Here is a 25,996-nt window from a genome sequence, read left to right as displayed (position 1 = left end):
TTAAAAGTAAAGGATAGAAAATGGAGCAATTTTTTTTGTTTTAACAAAAAAATATTCTGTTATCCTTTTTTGGTCAAATAAGAGTGGAGCCTTCTATTAACCGAGAGAAATATTACATAATTTACAAGGCCTTACAATGTAAGGACCAACCTAGGCTATCCCTATAAAGGGTAACCAACTACACAGCCCGAAAAAGAACCCGAAACCCTCAATCTGAGGCTTACAAAAAATCTCCATCCAAGATCTCGTGAGATTTGACGGTCACGAAACTAGCATTTTGTACATCAAGCGTCCCTTTTACCCGGTGCACGGACCCGAAAAGGAAAGTGAGCCAGAGTTTAAAGAAAGTTTGGGTCCGGTATGAAACATAAGTTTCGAGCACTTTTGAAACCCGAAACTCGTACGATAAAGCCCCTGATGATTTGACGTTCCTCCAAGATATCAGAGCGAAAAACTGCACGGTTTTTAATTTCCTTTTCGGACCCGATGAGGAAAATAAACCACTTCTCTATAAAGTTTCGGGTCTGTTTTTGTGGTTATCCTTTGATTACTTTTCCACCCAATGGCCATACGATTACACAGGCAGTCTGGATCCATGGCCAGTGAGTTGCTAAGACGCCTGCTGATTACCAAGCGCCTCTTCCCTGTGGAAAGCTCTGATTTTCTCACTTTTCTTCTCTCTTTGCTCCCCACCCCCTTTTTTTGTAAAATCAAACGGTTAAGAAAGGCTAACAACCCTGCTTTCTCCAGCTTCCACTAGTTTTTCTTCTTGTTCAAACCTAATGGTATGGAAGTTTTCCATGTCTTTATCTGCTTGTCTTTGACAATCCTCCCGCAAATTCCCCAAGGGTGTTGAATCCCACGCATACCTACTGTAACTTTCTTTGCACACCACTCCTTCATTCGCCAGACGATCAGCTAGCATATTGGCTTTTCTTCGCACATGAACAAGGCTGGCCGGTCTCAGGGTTTGTAGGTGGGAATGAATGCACTGAAAGACCTGCAAAAGTTGCCAATGTTTGGATACTTTTTCATGTGATTTTCCATTGTAGATCTTCTTGGCCGCATTAATAACCAATTCTGAGTCAGCTTCAATAATTGCATTGTGAGAATTTGACTCAATTAGTATTTCCAGGCTCTGCTCTAAGGCCATGAGCTCCGCCATGTTGTTTGTAGCCATTCCCAAATGACCATGAAAGATATTCTTTATGCACCCCTGCTCATCTCTGATGACCCCACCAAACCCAGCCATCCCTGGGTTACCTTTAGAAGCTCCATCTATATTAATTTTCCAGAAACCATGAGGTGGAGGTTGCCAAAAGTCTTTATCAACATTTATCTGGCTTACCTCCTTGTGTATGCTCTAGGGAACTTGTGACTGGAGACCCAACTGCAGCAGTATACGCTTGTCCTGGGGCAGAGTCAGTTCCTCAGGAGGTCTCCCTAACATGGCACCAACAATATCTTTGAGTTGTCTTAATATTTGTGCAATAGTGTTCTGGGTTGAGCCAATTTTGCTTTTGAAAATCCTGCCATTGCATTCTTTCCAGAAATCCCAGATTAGGAAGCCTGGAACTAGAGCCCAAGCATTGTTGATGAGCTTATTGCTTGAGAAGTTTCTTATCCAATTCCTCAGAGTGTTTGTAATACTGAGGCCATCCTTGTTAGTTTGTATGAAGACTAAGGCCACCCAATCCCAGAAAGTTGAGGTGAAAGGGAAAAGGTTGAGTAAGTGTTCCCATGTCTCCTCTTATGTATCACACAGATAGCATTTGGATGGGACAATAAAACCTTTTCTCAGAATATTTTCCCAAGTTAGAATTTTCTTTTGTTGAACCAACCACATGAACATCTTTATTTTCATCCAATGCGGGTTCTGCCAAAGGTCCTTCCATGTCTTATCAGGGTCTTGATAATCACATCCAGTGGCTATCTGGTTGGCTTCTTTGAGGTTAAAGTTACCTTCTGTGTTTCTTCCCCATCTGAGTTGGTTTGACGAGGATGAGACCAAAATCTTTCTTTGTTCTAAGTCCATAGCAAGAGAGTTTGCTTGAGGTTTCAAAGGGCTCTCTTCCCTATAGCCTAGATCCTTCCAAGTTCTCCATTTGCCATTGTTCCTTTCCTGATCCCAGAAATCACTTACCATGCATAAACCTTTGTTGTCAATGTCATTCTTGAGTTCGGTTAGTTCTTCTCTAAATAGGTTTGGTTCTTGCTGCCAATTATCCTCCCAGAATCTTGCCAAGTTCCCATCTCGGATCTCCCAGAAGCTGTGCTGCTGGACAATGCCTCTATTTTCCCAAGCAAGATTCCAAATGTGGGAGCCCTTGATAAGCCCAGACATTCGAATATGATCCCTCTCCTGCCAATTTTGTGCATATTTTTGTTTCCATAACTTTGCCCATGGGGATGCCGATTCCTTGAGCCACCTCCACCAAAGCTTTGCACCCGAAACTCTACTGAGGGTTTCGGGGTCATGAAGCCCCAAACCTCCATGGGCCTTAGGTTTGCAGAGCTTGTCCCAAGCTACCAAAGCCCACTTCTTTTGCTCTTCCCCTTTTCCCCAAAGAAAATCTCTTTGGATGTTCCTGATCTTTTGCAAAACTCCTTTAGGAACTGGAAGAGCTGACATCATGAAAATAGGTATGGCTTGTAGGATAGCTTTTGTGAGCACAAGGCGCCCTGCTAAATTCAAAGATCTACATGTCCACTTTCGGATCCTATCCTGCAGTTTGTTAATGATCGGTTCCCAAACTCCCCTGCTTAGAGGTTTGTCTGTAAGGGGTATTCCAAGGTACTTGGAGGGTAAATGATCCCTTTGGAACCCTAGAATTCTGGTAAGGTTTCTTTGAATAGCAATGTTAGTATTAAAAAAGAAAACTTTTGATTTGTCAAGGCTTACCTCTATACCAGCTGCCATGGCAAAGTCATTCAGGATTTGTTTAAAAGCTTTGGCTTCCTTGACTGTGGGAATACCCTGCAGCATTGTGTCATCCACAAATTGTTGGTGAGTTGAAACCGTGCCATCTGTGGTGAGTTTCAAACCCTGGATTCTTCCCTCAGCACTTGCCATTTTTATTTCTCTGCCTAGCCCTTCCATCATGAGCACAAAGAGGAAGGGGGAGAGCGGATCTCCTTGTCTTAGACCCCTAGAAGGCATGAATGTTCTTGAGGGCGATCCATTAAGCAGGATTAAAAAACTGGTTGTGGAAACAAGGGCCATGACCCATCTAATCCAATTGTGGTCAAAACCATAAGCTTTCAACATTTCTCTGATGTAAGACCACCTTAGCTTGTCATAAGCTTTCACTAGGTCAAATTGTATGATCATTCCATCTTGCTTGTTGTTTTTCAAAGAGTGTACTATCTCATAAGCTTGAATGATATTGTTGAGAATCTATCTTCCTTCCACATAACCAGTTTGCTCCTATGAGATAAGAGCTGGAAGAAGGGGCTTGAGTCTGTTAGCAATCATTTTGGAAATAATTTTTTACACCACATTACACAAAGCTATGGGTTTGAATCTGTCCAGTGTGATGGATTTTTCCTACTTCAGAATCAAAGCTATGAATGAGGCATTGAGAGCCTTCAGGACCGATCTGGATCTTCTTGAGTCTTCAACTGCATTAAGGATATCTTGTTTGAATGTTTTTCAGCATGCTTTGAAAAAGTCCACATTGAAACCATCCAGGCCAGGAGATTTCCCATTTTTCATCTCGTTGATAACTTCCCTAGCCTCATCTTCAGATACTGGCCTATTGAGATTATGATTGTCTTCCCTTGTTACCAACTTAGGGATGTACCTTGTGAATTTATTAATAAACTGTGACCTGTCTAAGAGAGGCTCCTTTGCAATGTTAAGGAAGTGTTGAACTAGGATAGATTCCATTTCTTTGTGGGTGATGAGCTCTTTTCCTTGAGAATCTTTAAGTTTCAAAATTCTGTTATGTGACCTGTGACTTAAAGTTGATTTGTGAAAAAACTTTGTGTTTCTTTCCCCTTCTTTAATCCATTGTAATCTCAATTTTTGTCTCCAGAAAATCTCCTCTTGCCTGCTCCTATCGTCCCATTCCTTTTGAAGAACATCAGCTTGAGTATTCCTTTCCTCAGTAAAGCCATTTGTGATCATAAGCTAATTAATCCCCTGAAGTTTTTGTTCAAATTCTTTTTTGGCTTTGAAAATGTTGCCAAACTGTTTTCTATTCCAATCTTTGAGTCTGGCTTTTATGTGCTTAATTCTTTGTTGTAGCATGTACATTTTAGTTCTTTGTAAGGGCAACTTTTCCATCCACCATTTCTCAATGTTGCTAGTGAAGTTAGGGTGAGAGAGCTAGATATTTTCAAACCTAAAAGGTCTATTCCTCGGTGTACCCATAAAAGTGGCTTCAAGCTAGACAATTTAGTGGTTTGAACCTCCAAATGGAAGGATAAAAGCTGACATGTAAGGGCCCGTGAGAAAAAGCTCCTCTGAGATCAAGAATCTATCCAGTTTAGAGGCAACTTGAGAAGCCCCTCCTCTCTTATTGTTCCAAGTGAAAGTTCCATTTAATGTTTTAGCATCCACTAATCTCATGTTATTTATAAAGTTTTGGAATGCAGTGGAGTCTCTACCTAGTGTTTTGGTGCCATCTTTTTTATCTGTAAGATTTGATCATATTGAAATCTTCTGCTAGAATCCAGGGTATATCAAGGTGTCTCTCTCTTAGCTCCTCAAGGGAAGTGAGAAGCTTGAGTTTGTCTTCTAGTTTTTGAGGTCCATAGACATTTGTGATCATGTAAATTTCCTTATCACCCACAGGTTGTATTACCAGCGAAAGATAGTTCTTGGACGCTTCCGCATCCAATATTCCAAGTTTTTGGGGATCCCAAAGCGTCAGAATCCCTCCTGCCGAGCTGTCTGCCTTAACCTCTAGATACTCATACTTGCTTAACCATTTGTTGTGGATTTCTCTGATTTTATCCATTGAGCACTTTGTTTCCTGAATGAAAACCATGTCTGGTTTTTCTTCTTTTATTCTACTGCTGAGATTTCTTTGTTTCCTTTTGCTTCCTAGGCCCCTAATATTCCATGTTGTAAACTTCATTAAGATAGGTTTGTAAAAGAGTAACTGGTGAGATCTTTCATCTTACTTGAGTTGATCATGAGTTTTCCACATTCTCATTCTGTCTTTTCCTTCCTCTTTTCCTACCCGGGTTCTTGGAAGAGTGGCCCTATGATTCCTCCATTGTCTTCATCCCTCTATTTTCCTGGCTATCATGGTTTCTTTTGACTTTAGAACTTTTTGACTGTGATCGCCATAGGAAGAGTTGTTGAACCCTGTCAAACTCCTCTTTTGGCAGGGAGTCAACTCCTTTGGTAATACCCTGCTTCAGAAACTTTTCCAGATCCAAGTTTTCCTTCTCAAGAATATCGTATAGTTCATAAGCCTCCGTTCCTGCCTCACTTGGGGTCATCTCATGGTCCCTTCTAAGATCCACAATGCTCGGCGGATCATCCTGTTGTTGGTTGTTCTCTGGTATGTCCTCCATGGTAGTGTCCCTATCCTTCTCATTAGTTTTAGTTTCCGGTTTCTGGTTTTCCTCATTGTTTCCTATATCTTCTTCTAAGATTTTGAAACTATTGTGGCTCAGTTGTCCATCCTCGTTGATTTTCTTTAGGTTCCACTTTCCTCCTTTCCCCTTACCCCCCACCTTGGTGAAACCCTCGTGATCTTTACTTGTGGTGGTTTTTTTGTTGCTTTCCAGTTTATTGAATGGGCAGTCTCTGTAAAGGTGCCCATGTTCATGGCACTTACGACATCTAAATGGGACATGCTCATAATCCATCGCCTACACCCATTCTTCATCATAGACTTCTAAAATGATCTCGTCTGGGAGTGCCCTAGATAGGTCCATTTCCACACAGATCTAGGCGAAGGAAGTGTATTTGCCTCTTAATGTCACATCTGATATCTTTATAAAATGCCCTAGTTTATTGCCGATAGCCTTTAAAGACTCCGGCAACCAATAATCTAAAGGAAGGGAGTAAAGTCGTATCCATACCGGTACTGAGGTGAACGTTTCTCGTTCTAGGACAAAGTTCATCACCCATGGTTGCATGTAAAGGCCTGCAGCAGTGTAGAAATAGGGTCCTCCCTCAAACACTCTGTCTTTATCTTCTAAGCTCGTGAACACCACCGTAAAGAAACCCTTGGATCTGAGGTGAAGGTTTATTTCCCCCTTAGGTTTCCAGTGGTTCTTTATCCATGCATGTAAGGCCTTCTCCGTCGGCCAAATCCCCATAAATTTGCATATGATCGCGTGTTCTATCATGTGATCTTTGTGCACTTGTAGCGCTGGGTCACTTAAAACAACCCGAGGAGTGATGGTTGACTTGGGTTTTTAGACGCTTGTCGCCCTCAGAGGAGGAACTTTCTGACTGCTGCCCTCTTTTCTCTGCTTCCTACTAGCTTCCTCATGATTTGCTCTCTGTTCGTGAGGTTCGATATTTCCTGTGTTAGTATCCTCAGTTAACACCTCTGTTGGTTTCTTGAAGCGATGCAAATCAGTTTCCTTGTTTTTGTTCGTGGTTATTTGACTATAGGAGGGAGAAAAACTCCCTCCTCCATGACCCACCATGGTCACCAGCGCCAAGCCCTAACTCAAACCCTAGCACAAAATCCCTAGTTTGGTCAATCTTCAGTTTCCATAGAAAGAGGGGTTATCGCTCTGTAAAATTTCATTTTTCGACATGATCCCAAAAAAAAAAAAAAATTATTGTGTTATCATTTCCATTCTAAAATAAAATTAGTGGCTCCTACTATTAGAAAATTGGAGGCCTTCAAATGGGCCTTGGATTTTAGGTGGATATTTAAATTTCACAAAAAATTCCTTAGAGAAAAACGGTAAGAACCCAAGGAACTAAGGGATCCATCTTCTATAATTTTATATCAAACTATAAGTTGATTAATGTCCAACCCATAAATGGAAAATATACATGGAACAATTAAATAAAAAGGGAATCTCTTGTTTTTGAAAGATTGGACAAATACTTGATCTTGGAAGAATGGAGGGGAGGAAAACTACTTAGCAAAATCATTGATATTCAAAAGGGTCCTTTTGCCATTGGACTATGGGCTTAGAAACATATATTGAAGTAATGGCCTCCAAACATCCCCTTCGAGAGCTAAGAATCCACATAGCTCAATCATGGAAAGTGGACTACGTCTCTACAAGGTCAAAGATGTTTAGACTTTGTAAAAAACTACAAAATATAAAACCTGGACTAAAAACCTACAAAAAGGAAGTCTGTAAAAACATATTTCAAGAGGAGAAAGAGTTGGAAGATGAAGTGCCTAATATCCTATATAAGATCAAAAGAGGAGGAAGTTCTTAGGAGATATCCTCATAGAAGTCACAATAGTCGATTAGGTTATTCAAAATCTACGATAAAGGAAAAAAATAGAGAAAAAGTAAGAGTGGATTTGCTAAATTGGAAAGATAGGAATATAAAGTTTTTTCATGGAACATGCCTTCATAGGAGATCCCAAAACATATTACCAAAATATTTACTTTAAATAGAATCTCAATAAAAGAATAAAACTAGCAATTGTCCCAAAAGGTACAAAGAGAGGCCGATAGACTTATGAAGTTAGAATTGTTAAATTTTTATAAAAAATTAAAAAGTACAAGTATTTTTATAAAAATTATTAAAAATAGAAAATAATGAATGTTAGAAACCATATAAGATGTACAGTTTAAAATATTTTATTAATTAATATATATATATATTAAAAAGTACAAGTATTTTTCTAAAAAATATTAAAAATAGAAAATAATGAATGTTGGAAACCATATAAGATGTATATATATATATATAAATTAATTAAAATCTCAATTGTATTTTGAATTTGGGTATTGGTTAACTTTTACGCAAACATATGCTTCCACAATTATAACTCTTCTTACTAGAGTAATTTACTAAATGACAAAACTCAGTGAGTCACACTGTTGTCCAAAATTGCTTGATTAAACTTGTCCAAATTTTCACCCTGATCCCAATCAAGGGCAGCTTCAAACCTATTATATATTTTCTTGGGTAGAGGAAAAAATGCACTTTTTCTGAACACAACCAAGACCTCATGATCACTCCGATGCAAGAAATATGATTCAAGTATTCTTTCAAGTGATGATAACATAGGATGCCCTTTAGGGCACCCATTTTCAGATTTATGGTAGGCATATTTAACCAAAGAGTAGGGCAGTTTTATATTTATGGTAGGCATATTTAAGCAAAGAATAGGGCAGTTTTATGGAATCTTCCAATAACTCTATGCTTGAACCAACTTTATCAAATACAGATATGCTACCTGAACACCATAGAAACCAGCATCAAAATTTGTTTTCTATAATATATGCATAGTGCGTAGTCCTCTCAAAGTTGTATCATATTTCAAGGAACCTGTTTGGGAAACCCTGTCCTTGATCAACTCATTAGAACTAACTGATTAACATGCAGAATACAAAACTTTTTCAGGTTTGGAAATGTATCTACTATTCTTGGTTAACACTTACAGGCGAGCATAGTTCGGCAATGTTAGCATTTCAGGCCATCTCCAATTCTGTTGATCCCTTTAATTCGGATATTTGTGTTAGAGCCTTAAAGATTAAATTTCTGCAATTTATGCGAATACGTGAAAGAAAACCCAAGTTCTTAAGTATTACAACAATTTGATTTATAAATACCTGTTTGCCAGAGCTTTCAAGTTTCAAGTTCTACAATTTATGCTACTCCGTGAAAGCAAATTTAAGCGCTTGAGCATTCCAACAGTTTGGTTTATAAACATATGCTTGCCAGAGCTTTAAGGATTGATATGTTGCAAGTCATGTGTGTATGTTCAAGACAAATAATTTCTTCTGTTAATAGGCCTGTTTAAAGTTTTCGCGCATTCGAGCCGTTTGATTCATCTATACATATTCAGAGCTTTAAAGATTGAGCATTAGCAATCTATGTCTATACCGCTTATAGCATATACATTCCTTGCGGCATCGTTTCTGCGAAGCTTGCATTTAAAATTATTCGTGTAGTTATATTTAAAGCTCTGGAGTATTCAAGCTGTTTGATTTGGGTATACATCTTTCTAGAGATAATGGATATTGATTTCTTGACTGACAATTCAGAATTCGGAAGCACCAAAATTAAATGTTTAAAGCTTTATACTAGTGTAGCTCTTCATTTACAGGTCTAAAGCTTGAAGGCATTTAGATCCTTTGATATGATATATGCACATTTGTATAATGCAGCTTCTAGAAGGTACCAAGCTGCAGCATGGCTGCGAGAAATGGTTGATGGAGCTACCGATTTACTGCCAAATGAGCCAACAGAGGAAGAATTTCGCCTGGGACTACATAATGGTCTCATTCTTTGTAATGTTCTCAACCAGGTTATTCCAGGGGCAGTGCCAAAGGTAGGATGCAAATTCTATCCCTTTTCACATGTTTGAAGGATTTGGTTGGTCCTTTCCTGTCATCAACAGAGGCTGCTCTGTTTTGTGTTTGAACTGTCAATATGTCTGTATGTTCAAACATTATAGTTGATTTATGCCTGCGCTAATAACATGTTGATCTACTTATTGTAGAGGTTCATACGCAGAAATTGTTAAACAATTTTCTTAACGAACAACATTTTTAATTGATTTTTGCTTGAGGTTATCCCAGGTAGTAGAAAGTCCAGGTCCTCTGGTTTCTATAATTGCAGCAGACCGGACTCTAGATATACAAAACCTATCTCGTCCATGCTTTCTGGAGCACTCTATATTGTTTTACAAACTGTATACGGTTCACATGAAAGCAACCAGTGTTGGACCAAAATCATGCATACATTCTGAAAAAAGAATATTGCGCTTCCTTATGCTTCAGAGTTTGCTCCAAAACGTCCACTGCATAGAGTTTGAAAGCAAAATAGTTCATGTCATTGTATATTGTACACAAAATTGTGGCTTTCGTGAAAGAGAAATTTGATCTGCAGAATGAAGCCAAAATTTCTATATCTCGTTGAAAATATCTAGTTAAACAATTTTCTTAACGAACAACATTTTTAATTGATTTTTGCTTGAGGTTATCCCAGGTAGTAGAAAGTCCAGGTCCTCTGGTTCCTTTCCCTGATGGGGCAGCCTTATCTGCGATTCAGTATTTTGAGAATGTGAGGAACTTCCTTGTTGCAGTTGAAGAAATGCAGCTTCCAACCTTCGAGGCTTCTGATTTGGAGCAGGTATGTGCGTTTACACACATCATAGTATCAAGAGGCTGGTCATTGGGCATGTACAAGTAAGTGGGAAACTCAAAAGATTGTGCCACAGTTACATTCATACAAGCCTTCAAAAACAAGTCCATGTTCTATAATTGCAGCAGACCGGACTCTAGATATACAAAACCTATCTCGTCCATGCTTTCTGGAGCACTCTATATTGTTTTACAAACTGTATATGGTTCACATGAAAGCAATCAGTGTTGGACCAAAATCATGCATACATTCTGAAAAAAGAATATTGCACTTCCTTATGCTTCAGAGTTTGCTCCAAAACGTCCACTGCATACAGTTTGAAAATATAATAGTTCATCTCACAAATACAGGCCCGGACACTCCACAGAGCGATTTCTCAAGCCTCTCGACCCTAATCCACGTCTCGCGCCCATTCTCACTGCTTTCCTCGAGGCAGTACACAGTTCTCCAAGTCGCACTGCATTCTTCCCCGAATGTTTTTCCATCTCCTCGCACATAAATATTACATTCGCCTACCTTAACAGAACAAGGGATAATAGTCATCGCGTGGGGATTACATTCGCCTACCTTAACTGAACGAGGGATAATAGTCATCGTGCGTGCAGGAAAATTTGTTGGTCGTGCACCACAAAAATAAATCGACATTATGAACACCCTCCTGCAGCGAGTGAAACAGCAGGTGTACAGAGAATCCACTTTTGAAGGAATACGGAGGTGCGGGAGCTGAGAGGACGCATCCACAACACAGTGAAAGAGTTTACCTTCATGGCTAGATCTCCGCCCTCGCCGTCGATGAGACCACCGCCACCAAGAGAGACAGGTGCCAAATTACAGGGAAATCCACAAGAGAGACAGGTGTCAAATTACACTGTGATGGGTACATGTCAATCAGATCAGAGTATGCTACATGTCAATCAGAAAATAGAAGTATTGACAACTGCACTGATTCAAAAGGAAGGCCTATCGGCCTAATCAAATCAGAGTATGCCACATGTCAATCAGAAATTAGAGGTGTTGACGACTGAACTGATTCAAAAGGAAGGCTTATCGGCCTAAAAATACCTTCTCTTAGTTTTTTTTTGTTGGGGGAGGGGGGTAAGAAGATTATGCACAACAACAAAGATATTTCAAAGAAATAAATGTTTGATAAAATGGTGTCATATGTATATTATCTGCAAAGATAAGTCATACCATAGTTAGAGATTTTTTGGGCATTAAACAACTCAAATAGTACATTTAGCCAATTTATGTTTATATTTTGAGTAGTTGACTTAATGCATGCATTATATTAGTATGTAATGGATATCATCATATTATTACATGCAATTTAGTAATACAATTATATGTTACATATCCTTCCCCTTCATAGATGTTTAAAGAAGATGATGCTAAAAAATGACCATGTATTCTTGAAAATATCTTCTTTGGTATATTCTCTTTTTTGTTTAAAGATGGTCAACATATTGTTAAATTTGGTTTTGAATACTAGCAAGGTTCCAATATAAGGTGCACTTAATACTTTAGAGTTCTCCCCTCTGGTCCCTTATAGTTTAGTTTGTATGATAGTTTTCTTCTTGGTAAGAATAATAAGATCTAGACTCAGCTTTTCCTTTTGATGTTGGTCTATGGAGTTCAACATGCCTTTAAAATTTATCTTCCCCATATGTCACAAAGTGTTTACTTTCATAAAAGGGATTCAAATCTGTATAATTTATAATTTTTTCCTTGCCATTTAAATTCCATGAATTGTTTTCAAATATTCATAGTGGAAGTACCTTGTTGAATTAACCATTCAAAACTATAACAATGCACATTTCATTGGATGGAAATGCATAAAATCCCATTTATAAATTTGGCATTCTGTATTTATAGGCATAATTTATGTAATCTTCCTATTACTCTAATTTCTTGTCATTGGTTACCATAACATCAAAATATTAAATGGGATATACAAGATAGTTAGCCTCTCTGCAACATTAATGTCAATATAATTACAAGTATTGCTAGAGTATGTGCATTGTAACATCACTTTTCTTCATGTTTCTTTTTAATTGTGTTTCATGGTTTCAAATCCTTGTCATGGTCACTAGGAATATTCTAAGCACCTCTTTTTCTTGTGTACTATCACATACCCGACAACCTTTGTTACTTAATTCATCAAATGGAGTATGATTTATGCCATTTTTATTGAATTTGTTATATTTGGGTTCCCTATTCTATTTTCATATAAGTTCTATCCATGTAAGGCAATTCAAATATTTGATGTAATGAATGCCTATGATTGCATCAGATCATTTCCAAATAAGATTCATTAACCAACTTCAAGAAAACCATGCCAAAGTAAGTATAAGAATGTGCATCAACATTCATGTCACATCTAAACCCTACATTTTTGAAATAAATTGTTTTGACGTCTTTGAAAAATATGTCTAAAGAAAAGCCTATTGGGATTTTTCAAAAAAAAATCACTAGGATTCTTCAATACATTTGGTCATTGACCCTTTCAAATATAAACCCCATATGGCTCTTCCAAAGGATGGCTCATTATGCCTCTTCAAAATATCCATTAGATTGAGCCTATTTAAAATATTAGCCCCACAAGCCACTTTTGAAAAATGACTCATTGAGACTCGATTTACCCAGTCAAGGCTCTTTAAAATATCAACCAATGAGAGCACTTTCAAAGATTGGTCGATGAGTCCCTTTCAAGTGAACCTCTTGAAGCTTCAAATAAAATGCCATCATATTTGATTCGAAGAAACAACTAAACAAAATGAAAAAAAAAGGTTCACCATACCACTTCAAAAGATTTCTTCAAAAGTATAACAAAAATGTGTTAGGCCTTATGAAAATATGGATCATAAGTGACATTTTGAGTTATTCCCAACCTCAGAAAAATGAACCACTAGGCCAATTTGAAAGAAGGTTGATTAGGCCCTTTTCAATTTAATGCTAATATTTGAAAATAAGGATGTCAAGCCCTTTAGAAAGAATACATGCGACTTCAAAACAAATACCATCGATTTGAAGTCAAGCAAAACTTTTATAAAAACAGACATTGAACATTACGTATATAATACTAAGATGCAAAAAAGAAAGGTTATTGGACCTTCTTTAAAGTTCAACCAAAAGGAAAAAATAAAAGATCTTTTAGGCCCATTTGAATTATTGCTCTGAACATGAAGGAAAGAGATGGAACTAGAAGAAAAAGCCCAACTTCGAAGTAAAGGGCCTTGATTTCTATCTTAAAAGGGCTTGAGAACTTCAACGAGTCTGTCTCTACTCTATACTAGCATTTTACCTTTAATGACACCAGTGTATCTAAATATTTTGAATTACACATGTTATTGACATCATTGATTGCAAAATACTGAATATAAATTTAAACCCCATAAACCAAGCATGTTGAAACTTTACCTAAACCAGAAATTTCTATTTGAATTCATTATAAATAGAAGGCATGCTTTATTTCACAATTATAACTAGAAATGTGAGAACAAATATGAAAATCTAATCTATTTCACCGAAATGGTCCAACAAACTCGTTGGGTGTGATAATGTTTACATCCAACCATAGGAATCCATTACAAATTCCACCCCCAAGTTATGCTATGAGGCCACTAGGGGAAAGGAAACTAACTAAGGACTCTCAAATCATTATATCAAATCAATTGCCATCAAACTCTACCAAATTGTTCACCAGATAACACTCTAAGCAACCATCCAACATTGTTTTCCTTAGCACTCTCTTCCACTACGCCAAACAACACAAGAAATACCTTTCCTTTCTGTGCTTAATAGTATCTTAAGAATATTATTCCATTTACTACTTTACAACGTGTGTAGAATGATTCTATTATATTCTCTCTAGAATACCCTAATAGTGTTATACCTTGGCTCAAAGCACCTAGTGAGCAAAAATTTAGAGGGAAACAAAATATTTCCTAAGCAACATAACATCTATGTTCCTTTAAAGCCATCCATCTCTCTTCTTGAATCCATGGTCTTCTCTTCCTCTACTCAATTTGGTCACCTCCTAGTTTGAATCTCAATCCAAAGCATAAGAATATTGTAAAAGTTTACATGAAAGCGGGCATGGGAGAATGTGGTTTTAATGGTTAAAATGATAAGTTATGCCTAAGATTTAATTTTCTAGGCACATTATTCTAATCTAAATAACTTTCTTTTTTGTCATGTTTTGCCTTCAAATTCCATATGATCAATAACAACTTCTTGTTCGATTTTCTTGAGAATTTCCAACCCAAGTACAATTATTTTCAATATAAGATATAAGGTATACATAATATTCCCACTTGGAAAATTTATCCATCACATTCATGCAAAGCACATATTTAAACACTTGATTTACTCTTTTAGTGTTCATATTGTTCAACTTTTAAGTGCAATAGATACAAGCACAAGTTTTTGAAATACTAATAATTACTTCAAATTATGTAGATATTCTTTTAACAATTATAGTTTATCATTAAGCAATTACACTTCAAAAATTCAGCCATAAAAACACATGGATGATAGAGATCACAATGCACAAAAAAACACAAGATTTACCTTGGAAAAACCCACTTGGGAGAAAATCCCAACAACCTTTTTCTTAGAGAAATTCTTCAGTTCAATAAGAGATACTTCTAATTGATATAATCAACTATGAGGTCAAATTGACTGACAATGTCTATGGTCAAACCTGGTCAATAACCCTAAATTCAAGCCTCCAATCTACCTAGCAACTTGCCTGATTTGATTTTCCCAAGGCTGAAATACGACCTCCCATAAACTATCCAAGAACCCATAAATTCAACCTCCTAGTTAGTCTAGAAATTTGGCCTGCCCATAATGTGTTGCTTAGAAAAATGTCCAAAAACACATATGTGAGCTAAAAATGAGAGAGAGAGAGATAGATGTTAAAGATGAAATCGTCCTCCTTATCCTTCTTTATCCTTCTTATCCTTCGCTTGGATGCCCAAAAACTTTCTTTCTTTTGTAAGGTCGAATAGTACCTTAGTGGAGGAGGCTGAATGCCTTTATGTAATGTTCTTCCTTTGCAAATATGTGTGTTTCTTCACTGGGGCCGACTTGACTTGAGTGAGGGTCCACTTTGTAATGACCCTTGCTACAATCTTTTTTTTTTTGTTAAATAAAGAATTGTTGTTTTAGTATATTGGGGCAAATTGTCACCTCAGTCAAATTCTCCATATGTATTTTAGTTTATTAAGAGTCTTTCTCCTATTCAATTCACCGTTTAGAGTACAATTCTTATATTCATATTCTATTCCAATGAAAAGTGTCATTTTTACTTTAGCTTATGCATAAAAAAATTTCATACATTTATATAGTATTCATTATCTTCCTTGGCAAAAGTAATTGGATCTTGTTCTCTAGTGTATAATGTTGTTCACCTAATGTAAAATATCGACCATTTGGTCAACTACGAATCCCTTTTTAATAATTTTGACTTATACCTTGAGTCTATTGACTAATGGCATTAATGCTTTATGTTTATCGATAATCATGAGTAAACTATATATATACATATCATGTTGGCCTTATGAAGATTTTCGGCATGGTTATTTATTTATGTAATACACGTCTCTTTTTGCCGAGGTGGGATTTTTCCTATGTTCTTTACATATATTTATCCTATGCTTCTGGAGGTTCCATGGGTGATAAGTAGGGTTATTGGTGGAACACGTGTATGAAATTTTGTGTTGACCACATCAACAGTTCTAATCATTCCTTATTAATCAACGACTCAGATTTCATTAGGGTCTTTTATGAGGGGATTTGTGTTATTTCAAAACTTTCTTTGTAATTTGTTTGTTTATTCTTCGGCTCCTTCTGGTATTTCTTTGTAATTTGTTTGTTTATTCTTCGGCTCCTTCTGGTATGCCGCATCTGGAGGTGAAGGTTTCAACCTAACCCTAAACAACACACGTCGAACCTTTCTAGGTTGGTAGCAGAGGTCCATGAGACCATTCTCCATGGCATGAAGCTTTTATCTGTATTGTAACAACAAGAAAGTTATGCCTTATTAACTAGAGGTAAAAAAATTATTTCAAAATGTTTCCTAGTTATTGGTTTCTCTGAAATCATATCTCTTGTGTGAGATATTGCTCCTTAAGATGTATTTATAACTGAATTAATTTTGTATGTTTTGTGTTTCAGGCTCACATAATGTTGGGGTTTTTGCTACTCGAAATATCGCTACCCAAAATATCTCAGGATGTTACGTTAAGGTTTTTATCCCAAACTTTGTTCTAGGTACAAGCTAGAACAGGGATTTCTAGGTACAAGCTAGAACAGGGATATATGTATATTATAAGAGGGTTACTATAACCTATATGATTCTTATTTTTCTAAAGCTTTACAAAGTTTATCAATTCTTTTTAATATTATAGGGGTGTGGCACTGTATTGGACTGCTTCGTATTCTCTTGTTTTATCAAGAATCTCTCTGTATTATGAGTAAATATCAGTAAAGGGTATGGCTACATTTTGTTTTTCGTATTCATTAGGGTTTATAGGGGTTTTACTACTAACCTTCAAACCTTGGTATATTGTTTAGTTTATTACATTATTATGATAAATTTTCGACAACAGTTTTATGTCATCAGTGTCGTTTAATAAATACAAGTTTTGCTATCTTCCAGTTTGATTATCATTGTTTTTATTCTTCCCATTGTCTACTCTACGATTTGTGAAATTGGTTTGAGTCTATTGTTTTACTTTATTATTATTAGTCAGTTGGGTTTTTCTCATATCTGTAGCAATTGTAAAATATTTTCAAAGTATTTTAATAATGGTATTCAATAAGCTTCCCGATCGGCGTGTGATCTAATTGTACATCATAATGAGATAGAGGGATATGATGGGGAGCATGAGAGGAAAATGGAGGCCCTATACTCCTCACACGCTCGGTAGGTTAGTAATGGTGACAAACTACATGCAAAGAATTTATGATGAGGGAGAAGGTGGCAGGGTCATTAGCAGTTTAGAAATTTTGAAAGGTGTTGCTTCATCGAGTTTCCATAACCTTCACAAGGGAAGAGTGGTCTTGGCAGTTGGAGAGCTGAACGAAAGACCCTAGCAGTTGTCGAAGACCTCCACGGCCCATCACCTATAACTAGTGGAATTGGCTCCTTCAGCGGTCTTCTCCTGCGGGTATGTACCTATGGCAGTCTCTTATCTTAGAAATCCCTGTCTGTTATGTGTTTGTACGTTTTCGATGGTGAAGTCTGGTCATGATATCCAACGTTAATGAGAAACCATTTCATGTAAGGAGGAAGGAAATTATGGTTTTTTATGGCGAATTTTCTGTTGATTCATCTGTTGTTTCTATATACTTCGACATTTTGCTTTTTCTTTTGCCTGCTTGTGGAAGCACGTATGCGGGTAGTTTTGGATTTTTGCTTAATCTATTTTGGATATTGAACATGGCCCTCCTTTCTCTATTTGAATATTTTGGTTCTCATTGTCCAGGGGAGACTTGGGTGGTAATACTCCACTCCACAAGTGATATTCACTGCTCTATACCTATCACGTGGTGGGATAGTAGAATTATATCTCATAGTTATATGTTTGTCTATGTGACTACTCCTATAGGTCTTTTAGTGTGGAAAGGGTTTTGGATTTTTAAGTTGGTCACCAACTATGCGTTGACTTCTATCACGTTCAAGCTTGGGTCTAGCTATTTGAACAGTGATTTGTGCATTTGTTTGGTTGTCAACCTCATGGCTCGCCTATCATATGCCATCGGCTCATCGACCGGGGGGGGTCGTGGTTGTGATAGATTGCATGGGAAACATCACGGTGCCGGTCAGCCCCATTCTCGACCTTCAAGAAGCCGAGGCCGTAGAACCACCTCTCACCTTATCCATGATGTAGCTCAGGTTTTTCAAATTGGTACTCCAGAACAGGTCCGTCAAATAATCTCACGTTGGGAAGCAGAGTTGAACCAATAGGCGGCAAAATCAGATGTGGATTTGGGTGATTGGCATGATTCGGTTCCAAACCCGCGTCACTCCAGTGGAAGATCCTCCCTGTAAAAGAAAACTGTTTATCTCTACTAGCCAAAGCTTTGGCTTCCCCTTCAGGTGAATCTACTCAGACATAATATGGACATGTTGGAATTAAAAAAGACCTTCAACAGATTCAATTTCAATTGCAACAACAAAATGGACAACTTAGCCACATTGAGAGTCACATCCCGTGCATTCCTCAGTTCGTACTTCTAGGTTCCAGTGTGAAGGATCCGACCCCAGTGGATCCTTCAGAAGATTAGTTGCTTAGATGTCTCAATTTTGACTTATATTTTACCATATGCAGTGTTTACAGTTTCTAGTTCGAGACTTTAGATATCTAGTATATAGTAGGATACATTGTATTCAATCATATATAGCTCTGCTTTACAGTCTCAAACTCTTCCAGTTTTTTATGGCATATAATGCAGTTAGGTGCCCAATAGATCTGGTTTCCCATCGGGCAGGTTGAGGCCACCTAATGATTTGATTTATGTATGTAACATGCCTTTTAAAGAAAATGAATGAAAAAGGTCCTGCCAAGCTTACAAAAAAAATGGTATTCAACAAGCTAGATATTTCTTGCCAATAATCCACTTATGGTTATGAGAAGGAATACCCCTCTGTGTAAAACCCTTATGTCAACATTTTCTCTTATTGTTGCATCGATTACGAGATTCAAATTATGATTGTTTCTATGGTTATGTGTTACCACAAGCTTTCCTTGTTAAATTTACTCTTACGGAAATTTCTATATCTATACAAGGTAATTACATACCCTCGATTTCATTAATAATATTTCCAACTGTGTCTATACGATACCATGAAGATTTCGTGTGCACTTTTCTATAGGGTCTTTCTACTTTACAATTTTCCCCATTTTTAAGATCTACATCAAGAGTTTATAATGTTTAATATATATTGAGTTTCGTATCTAGGTTAGTGATAAAATTACTCTTTTCTGGTCCTTTATCTGTAGATTATTTTCTCATTGTTAATCTATAAACTCCTTCTGACGTTATATATATATATAAGTTACCTTTTAAAGAGAAATATATTTTCTCTTATGTAAAGTCTTTGAACTAAATGTGTTTTATTAGCCTTATATAAGTACATTCTCTTACCAGTTTTGAATACTTGAACCTTACTGTTGGTTACATTCACGAGTTATATTTGAATACTTCGTCTTTTAAGCAATCTCAGTGGGCAATTACGTTGTAATATATGAATTTTTTCAAGAGCTGTAAACTCTGTTAAATATCTATCTAGATACTTACAATTTATTTTTATTTTTTATCATTTATAAGATATATATTTATTTCTCTTATGTAGGAAATTTTCTAAATAATTTTGTTTTATAATGTTCAATTTTTTTATTTTATATATACTATTCAATGTTATGTTTGGTTGTTTGGTTTTTGTCTTCTCAGGGAATTCTTTAAGGTGTTAAGGAAGGAATTTTTCCCTTCAATGTCTCTAAACCTTTGGAGCTCAATATTTCTTGCGTCTGTACTCCTTTGGAGTTCAAATATTCTATAGAGGGTTTCATACATAATATTAAGAGAAATCCATTTACAAACTGTACTCAAAATCTTATGTAAACTTTCTTTATTTGGAGATTTCCAATTACTAGTATGACAGATTTGCAGGCTAAAACTGCCTTTTGTAAACATTTTCTCTTATTAATAAAAGTTTTTATTTTATATTTATTTGTTTAAGAAGGACTATTCCTTCTAACTCCAACTTTGACAAGTTTTTGCCATTTTTTTTTGTTTATTAATTAGTTTGTTTAGAATTTTCCCCTATGAAGGAATTATGAGAAATATTGTCATAACTTTGTTCTTTACCATAAGTTTCTTAATCAAAATTCCAGAAATATTATATATTGTCTTTAGCCTTATGCAAGAACTTGTAAATACTTATATTTTCTATAGGTATATTTTACTTATGTCACAATTAAACTCTTTTTACATTTACTCTATGTAGTTCTTTGATTACTTTGACTACTGTGGTTAATATTAATATAACTCATAACTAATTATAAAATAAAGTTCTTATACCAGTGTCATTTTCAAAAAATAAACATTCTACTAAATAAATTCCATGTTATCATCGAATTTCCAGAGTCTAACTTTTATTTCCATAAAGAAACATCTCAAAATCTCATACCAGATAGACAAACCTTTATTATATTCCACTATCCTTTTCTTGCTTCGAGAATAGAATTCATTTTTTGTATAAATAGAAACAAACAATTACTAACATAACATCATAAGTGAGAAATATCCACTTGAGAGACTCTCTTAATCCAGTACTTGACTCCTCCCAACCTTGACACAACTTCTGCTGATCCCCCTGAGCAAACAGGCTAGCAATTTCTCTTTAACATTTTTTTTCTTTTCTTCAGTGTCTACGGTTTTTCCTTCCTTTGGAATTATGAGACAAAAGCCAGAAAATCAGAGATTTTTCTCTATCCATCTACCACTTCTTGGTAGTTATTAACTACCTCCACCTCATCAACAGGTGGCGGGTGGTTAACTGCTCATTTATGAGCTCTTGTTTCCCACTTCTGGAGACAACCTCTTGTCTTCTAGGGAACAATAAATTGACCAATATATAATTTTCATAATTAAATCTAATCACCCAAATTAGATGCCTAGCACTTGCTGATGGATAATTAATTTCTTAAAAATAATTGCAACCTTTCTCTCTTTCAACAATTTGTACCTTAATCATTAATTTCCCAATTCTTTTACTTTTATTCACAAACTAAGACATACTGTAGTTTTTAAACAACAACATATACATCAATTATTATCAATAAGTTATTGATAATTATGTATCTATATGTCTCCTAATGCAACAACCTAAATTCCAATTTAAACATATATACATATAATTACAATAAAATCTTCAAGTTGAGGGATGTCACATCCTCCCCTGCTTAAATTTGACACCATCTCGATGTCCCAATTAGTATTTTTTATGGAAAATCATTTCAAACTTAAAACCATAGAAGGATATGCTTCCTTGAAAGCATTCTCCAATTTCAAGGTTGCTTCTTCTAGAGTGAAATGTTTCCATTGAACTTTTAGTTGCACATCTCTATTTCGGAGGGTAACCACCCTTCAGTCTAGAATACGTAGTGGTTCTGCTAGGAACTCTCCCTCTGGTTCCACTTGTACAACATGCCAATCAATTACATGAAAAGGGTCATGCACATATTTCTTTAATAAAGAAATACATGAACCTTAATATTGGTTGGTATGGCTAGTTTATAAGCAACAGATCCAACTCTCACTAACACCTCAAAGGGTCCACAATATATAGGAGATAACTTAGCACAATTCCCAATCGTAAGTGTACTTTTCTTGGGTTTGACCTTCAAGTATACATGATCCCCCATATTGAAATCTTTTTGAGTTCTTTTCAAATTTGCATAATTTTTCTAGTGGTCTTGAGTTGTTTTCAAATCTCATTTGATTTGTTTAATTATCTCTTCCATTTATTTTAGCATGTGAGGTCCAAGTATCAGACTATCTTCAGGATGATCCTAGCTTAAGGTAATCTTACAATTTTTGCAATACATAGCTTCAAATGGATTCATTTTCAAATAGGTTTGATATTTGTTATTGTAGGAAAACTCAGTTAGATGTAGGTAGTCTTCCCATTTGGTTTGTTTATCCTTCACATACATCCTTAACATATCCTCCAATATCTGATTGGTCCTCTTTGTTTGACGATGTTAAAATTGGAAACTAGGGCCAAACTCCATGTGGGTCAGCTTATTTATGGCAGTTGATATTTTTATTGAATCCCTCTCATCAAGAGGTGTAGGATTGATCTAAAGATCATCCGATTCCGATAAGTATTTATGGAGATATGAATTAATTTTGATTATGGAATTATTATCAAGCCAACCAGCAACTTGAGTAGGCTCAGAAGCCCAATAGTCGTGTCTATTCATCATCTACATTTTAGTATAAATATAGAGGACTTGAAATCATTTGTAACACACATCCTCTTCATGTGTTCTCCTCCTCTCCACGTCTTGGGTTTTTGGAGAAGGAGGGACACCTAAAATATACGTTGGATGATGCCCTAAACGCAGTCATTAATGGAGCCCTAAATTACAGTCATGAAGGAGAGGATCCTAGCCGCAGTTGAGTGAGATCTTGCCGCAGTAAAGGAAAGATTCAAGACACAGATTGAATGCCCTAATCCGCTGTCCTAGAAGGCTTCATACGCAGTCCTAAAGGAGAGACCTAACCACCGCATTTAAGGGTGCCCTAGGCCACAACCAACAAAGGTTTTTATGCAGCAAAGGAGGCACGTATACACAGTCCATGGAGACCTTATACGTTGGGATTTATACGTTGTCCATGGAGACCTTATACGCTGGGATTTATACGTTGTTCATGGAGACCTAAATAGCAGTCACTTATATGCTGTTCAAGATGATGTCAACAGCCCTAAACACAGTCACATATGGAGGAACATATACGTTGTCCAAGCAGGTCAATGGAGACACCTAATTCACAGTCAATGGGGATATCTAAGAGAAGCAACGGGACTATTACAGTCATCTAAACAGGTGTCATAATGTCACATTGCTGTAGGTGAAAACGTGACATATTCAAGGACTATTTGGGAAAAATAGGACTGTGTGCAAGGACGCTGATGATAGCATGTTTGTGTAGAGGATTATGGAACTATAGCCTAGCTACCTTACTAGGCTACAAGTCATAGCAAGCAGCTAAAGCTGATATGTATATGAACTAAAGTGTGATGTATGGGCAATATTATGAGCAGCATGATGATATGAGATCGTGGGCAGCATGATGAATGGGCAACATGATAGATGAGATCATGGGCAACATGATGCATGGGCAGCGTGATGTATGAGATCATGGGCAGCTCAGTGATGCATGAGATCATGAGTAGCATGATGATGCATGATGCAACATGATGGTACTACACGGCAAGGTGCGGAAAATGGACGAGATGCAGCACTATGATGGGTGAAGGAGTCACCTTAGAGAATCAGTTGAAGCAATGTGTCTTCAACTGATCTCTACCAATATCAAAAGTCAAAGTGTTGACTTCTATTGTAAATGTACTATCTCTCTCTCTCTCTCTCTCTCTCTCTCTTTCTCTGTTGAACTTTGAAGAACATAAAAGAAGAATTGATCAAGGGTTTCCCCACATTAGGGTTTGTCCCTGGCTAGTGCCACATCTTGTGTCCTCTTGTCTTGGCTTGTCTTCTGCGATTTATATTTATGTTCTATCCGCAGTTTACTTTATGCTGATGTGATTGCTAATCTGGAAAAGAAATTTAAATAAATTTCTTTAGCATAGAACATACCTAAAATTAACATGGTATCAGAGCTGAGGTGAAGACAATGCCCAAGCAAGAGTGAAAGAGCAATCACCAAAGACAGTTGGGACAAGATAAAAGGATCAATGGGTTCCTCATAATTCACCCAGGGTGAACTCGAAGCAGAGAATATTATCAGAATGGCGCAACAGAATGTTCTGATGGCTTACCTAAAGATCACTTCATTGGGAAGTTCGGATCTAAGGGTGGAAGGAAAGACAGATGCCTTGGTTACAATAAGTTCGGCCATTATGCGAAGGAGTGTCTGAATGGCAGAGACACTTCTCTTGATGAAGACAAACAAATCATTCCAGGGTCAAGGGAATGACAGGTAATACAGTTCATCAAGGAGAAATGGTCGACTCTTCAAAGCAAGGAACCCTAGGCACTTCATCGGATAGATAATCATGGGATTATACTTGGAGCCGATACCACCTATCCCGGAAAGGGTGTAGGGAATGTTACCCCTAAATTGAATGAGGGTAACTCGATTCATTTACAGAAACACTTTTATGTACCTGATCACAAGAAGAACCTGGTGTCCATTTCAGCAATGGAAGTCAAAGGTTCAGGGTGGCACTCATCGATGGAAAGGTACGTGTTTGAAAATAGATTTTTCAAAGATGGTTTTTTTTAGTTCAGGGTTGTATCAAGTTGCAGGAAGTCCACTGGGGACCATGTCCATTGACACAGCACCGAAGGTCTGTGAGTCAGATGGTGACAGGGATGCTTGAATTCAAAAAGAACATGAAGGTACATGTCTGAGATGTACCAAAGGAAAATCTTATAAGGGGACCATTCCCCTCATGCCACAGGTCCACAAGTTTGGAACAACTCGAGGAGTTTGAGATTCATGATCGGGAATCTCACATATGCAGGTGGTAGAAATCCCTTTATGGCTTGAAGCAAAACACCCCGGGCATAGTATGAGAGGATCAACAGTTGTCTAATGAAGCTGAGATTCACTAGGAGTGAAATTGATCCAAACCATTCGAAGGTTGTGGATGACAGACCTCTCATACCGGCACCTATGTCTGACAGGTGCAGACCCTCTCATTTGTAGAAGACAGAGGGAGTTGGATTCCGAATGTGGAAAGATAAACTACAAGCCTATGACTACCTCGAGGATCTTAACTTTCAGAAGTTATATGGTAATGATGTTGGACCAGATTTGGGAAATGCCTCTGAGTTTCATAAACTCATTCGTTGATGTTCTTGGTGAACCTTCGTCCAGACATATGTTTTGCAGTTAGTATGGTGAGCTCATATTTGGTTGAGCTTCACTGGATTGGTGCCTAGAATCTTCTGAGATATCTTCAGGGCACAATCTCTCATGGATTGAGATACACTGCCGAAATATTTCAAATGTTGAGTGGGTAGGCAGTGTGGAGGATCACTAGAGCACTTCTCAGTGTTGGTTCTCCTTGGGATCTGCTTCGATATCCTGGATGAGCAGGAAGCAGAAGTTAGTGGCTTTGAGCACCACCGAGGCAGAGTATATTGCTGCTAGCATGACTACCTGAGAGGTAGTCTGGTTACGAAAGCTCTTCAATGAGTTGTTTGGATACCACTATGTAGCAGGATGATTAGTTCTCCTGTGAGGTCTGGATGATGTATTCTCTATGACGACTATGTAACAGGATGATTAGTTCTCCTGTGAGGTCTGGATGATGTGTTCTCCATGGCGACTATGTAGCAGGATGATTAGTTCTCCTGTGAGGTCTGGATGATGTGTTCTCCATGACGACTATGTAGCAGGATGATTAGTTCTCCTGTGAGGTCTGGATGATGTGTTCTCCATGACGACTATGTAGCAGGATGATTAGTTCTCCTGTGAGGTCTGGATGATGTGTTCTCCATGACGACTATGTAGTAGGATGATTAGTTCTCCTGTGAGGTTTGGATGATGTGTTCTCCATGACGATTGTGTAGCAAGATGATTAGCTCTCCTGTGAGGCCTGGATGATGTGTTCTCCATGGCGATTGTGTAGCAGGACGATTAGTTCTTCTGTGAGGATAGGATTTATTAAGTTCTCCTGTCGAGGCATCCTACCCATGCAGTCTGGGACTCATGGGAAGTACCTCTCATCTGATCAATGAGCAGGGAAATGAGGATAGGGACCATAGTAGTACCGATGGGTGCATCGTTATATCTACTGTACTCCCTATGCTAGGATGACCTTCATTAATTCAGGATCAATGATATTGGTCTGGGACCAGTGGTAGGAGTTGTACCCACTATGACACTGACTTCGGGTCAGTTGAGGACTGGTCTGGGACCAGTGGTACACACTCTGAGACTAACTTTGAGTCAGTGGAGGATGGT

The 25,996-nt window shown here is 37.3% G+C and overlaps 2 pseudogenes across 1 annotated transcript in view; both read left to right on the top strand.

Moving 5' to 3' along the window:
* The window catches only part of LOC149179538 (transcription termination factor MTERF15, mitochondrial-like), a 29,240-nt pseudogene extending 20,527 nt beyond the window's left edge, over positions 1–8,713 (top strand).
* A 538-nt stretch (positions 8,714–9,251) lies between these two features.
* LOC149179537 (kinesin-like protein KIN-14I pseudogene) overlaps positions 9,252–25,996 on the top strand; it is a 78,316-nt pseudogene continuing 61,571 nt past the window's right edge. The window contains exons 1-2 of the transcript XR_016257387.1: positions 9,252–9,446; positions 10,106–10,249. The product of XR_016257387.1 is annotated as a kinesin-like protein KIN-14I pseudogene (transcript). The remainder of the gene's footprint in view (positions 9,447–10,105; positions 10,250–25,996) is intronic.

This window comes from Pinus tabuliformis, chromosome 3_2, assembly GCF_031772625.1.
Source record: "Pinus tabuliformis cultivar Carrire ecotype Pingquan chromosome 3_2, CPIR1, whole genome shotgun sequence".
Lineage (NCBI taxonomy): Eukaryota > Viridiplantae > Streptophyta > Pinopsida > Pinales > Pinaceae > Pinus > Pinus tabuliformis.
Note: the sequence above shows the minus strand (reverse complement) of the source record. Positions and strands in the feature narration are given on the sequence as shown.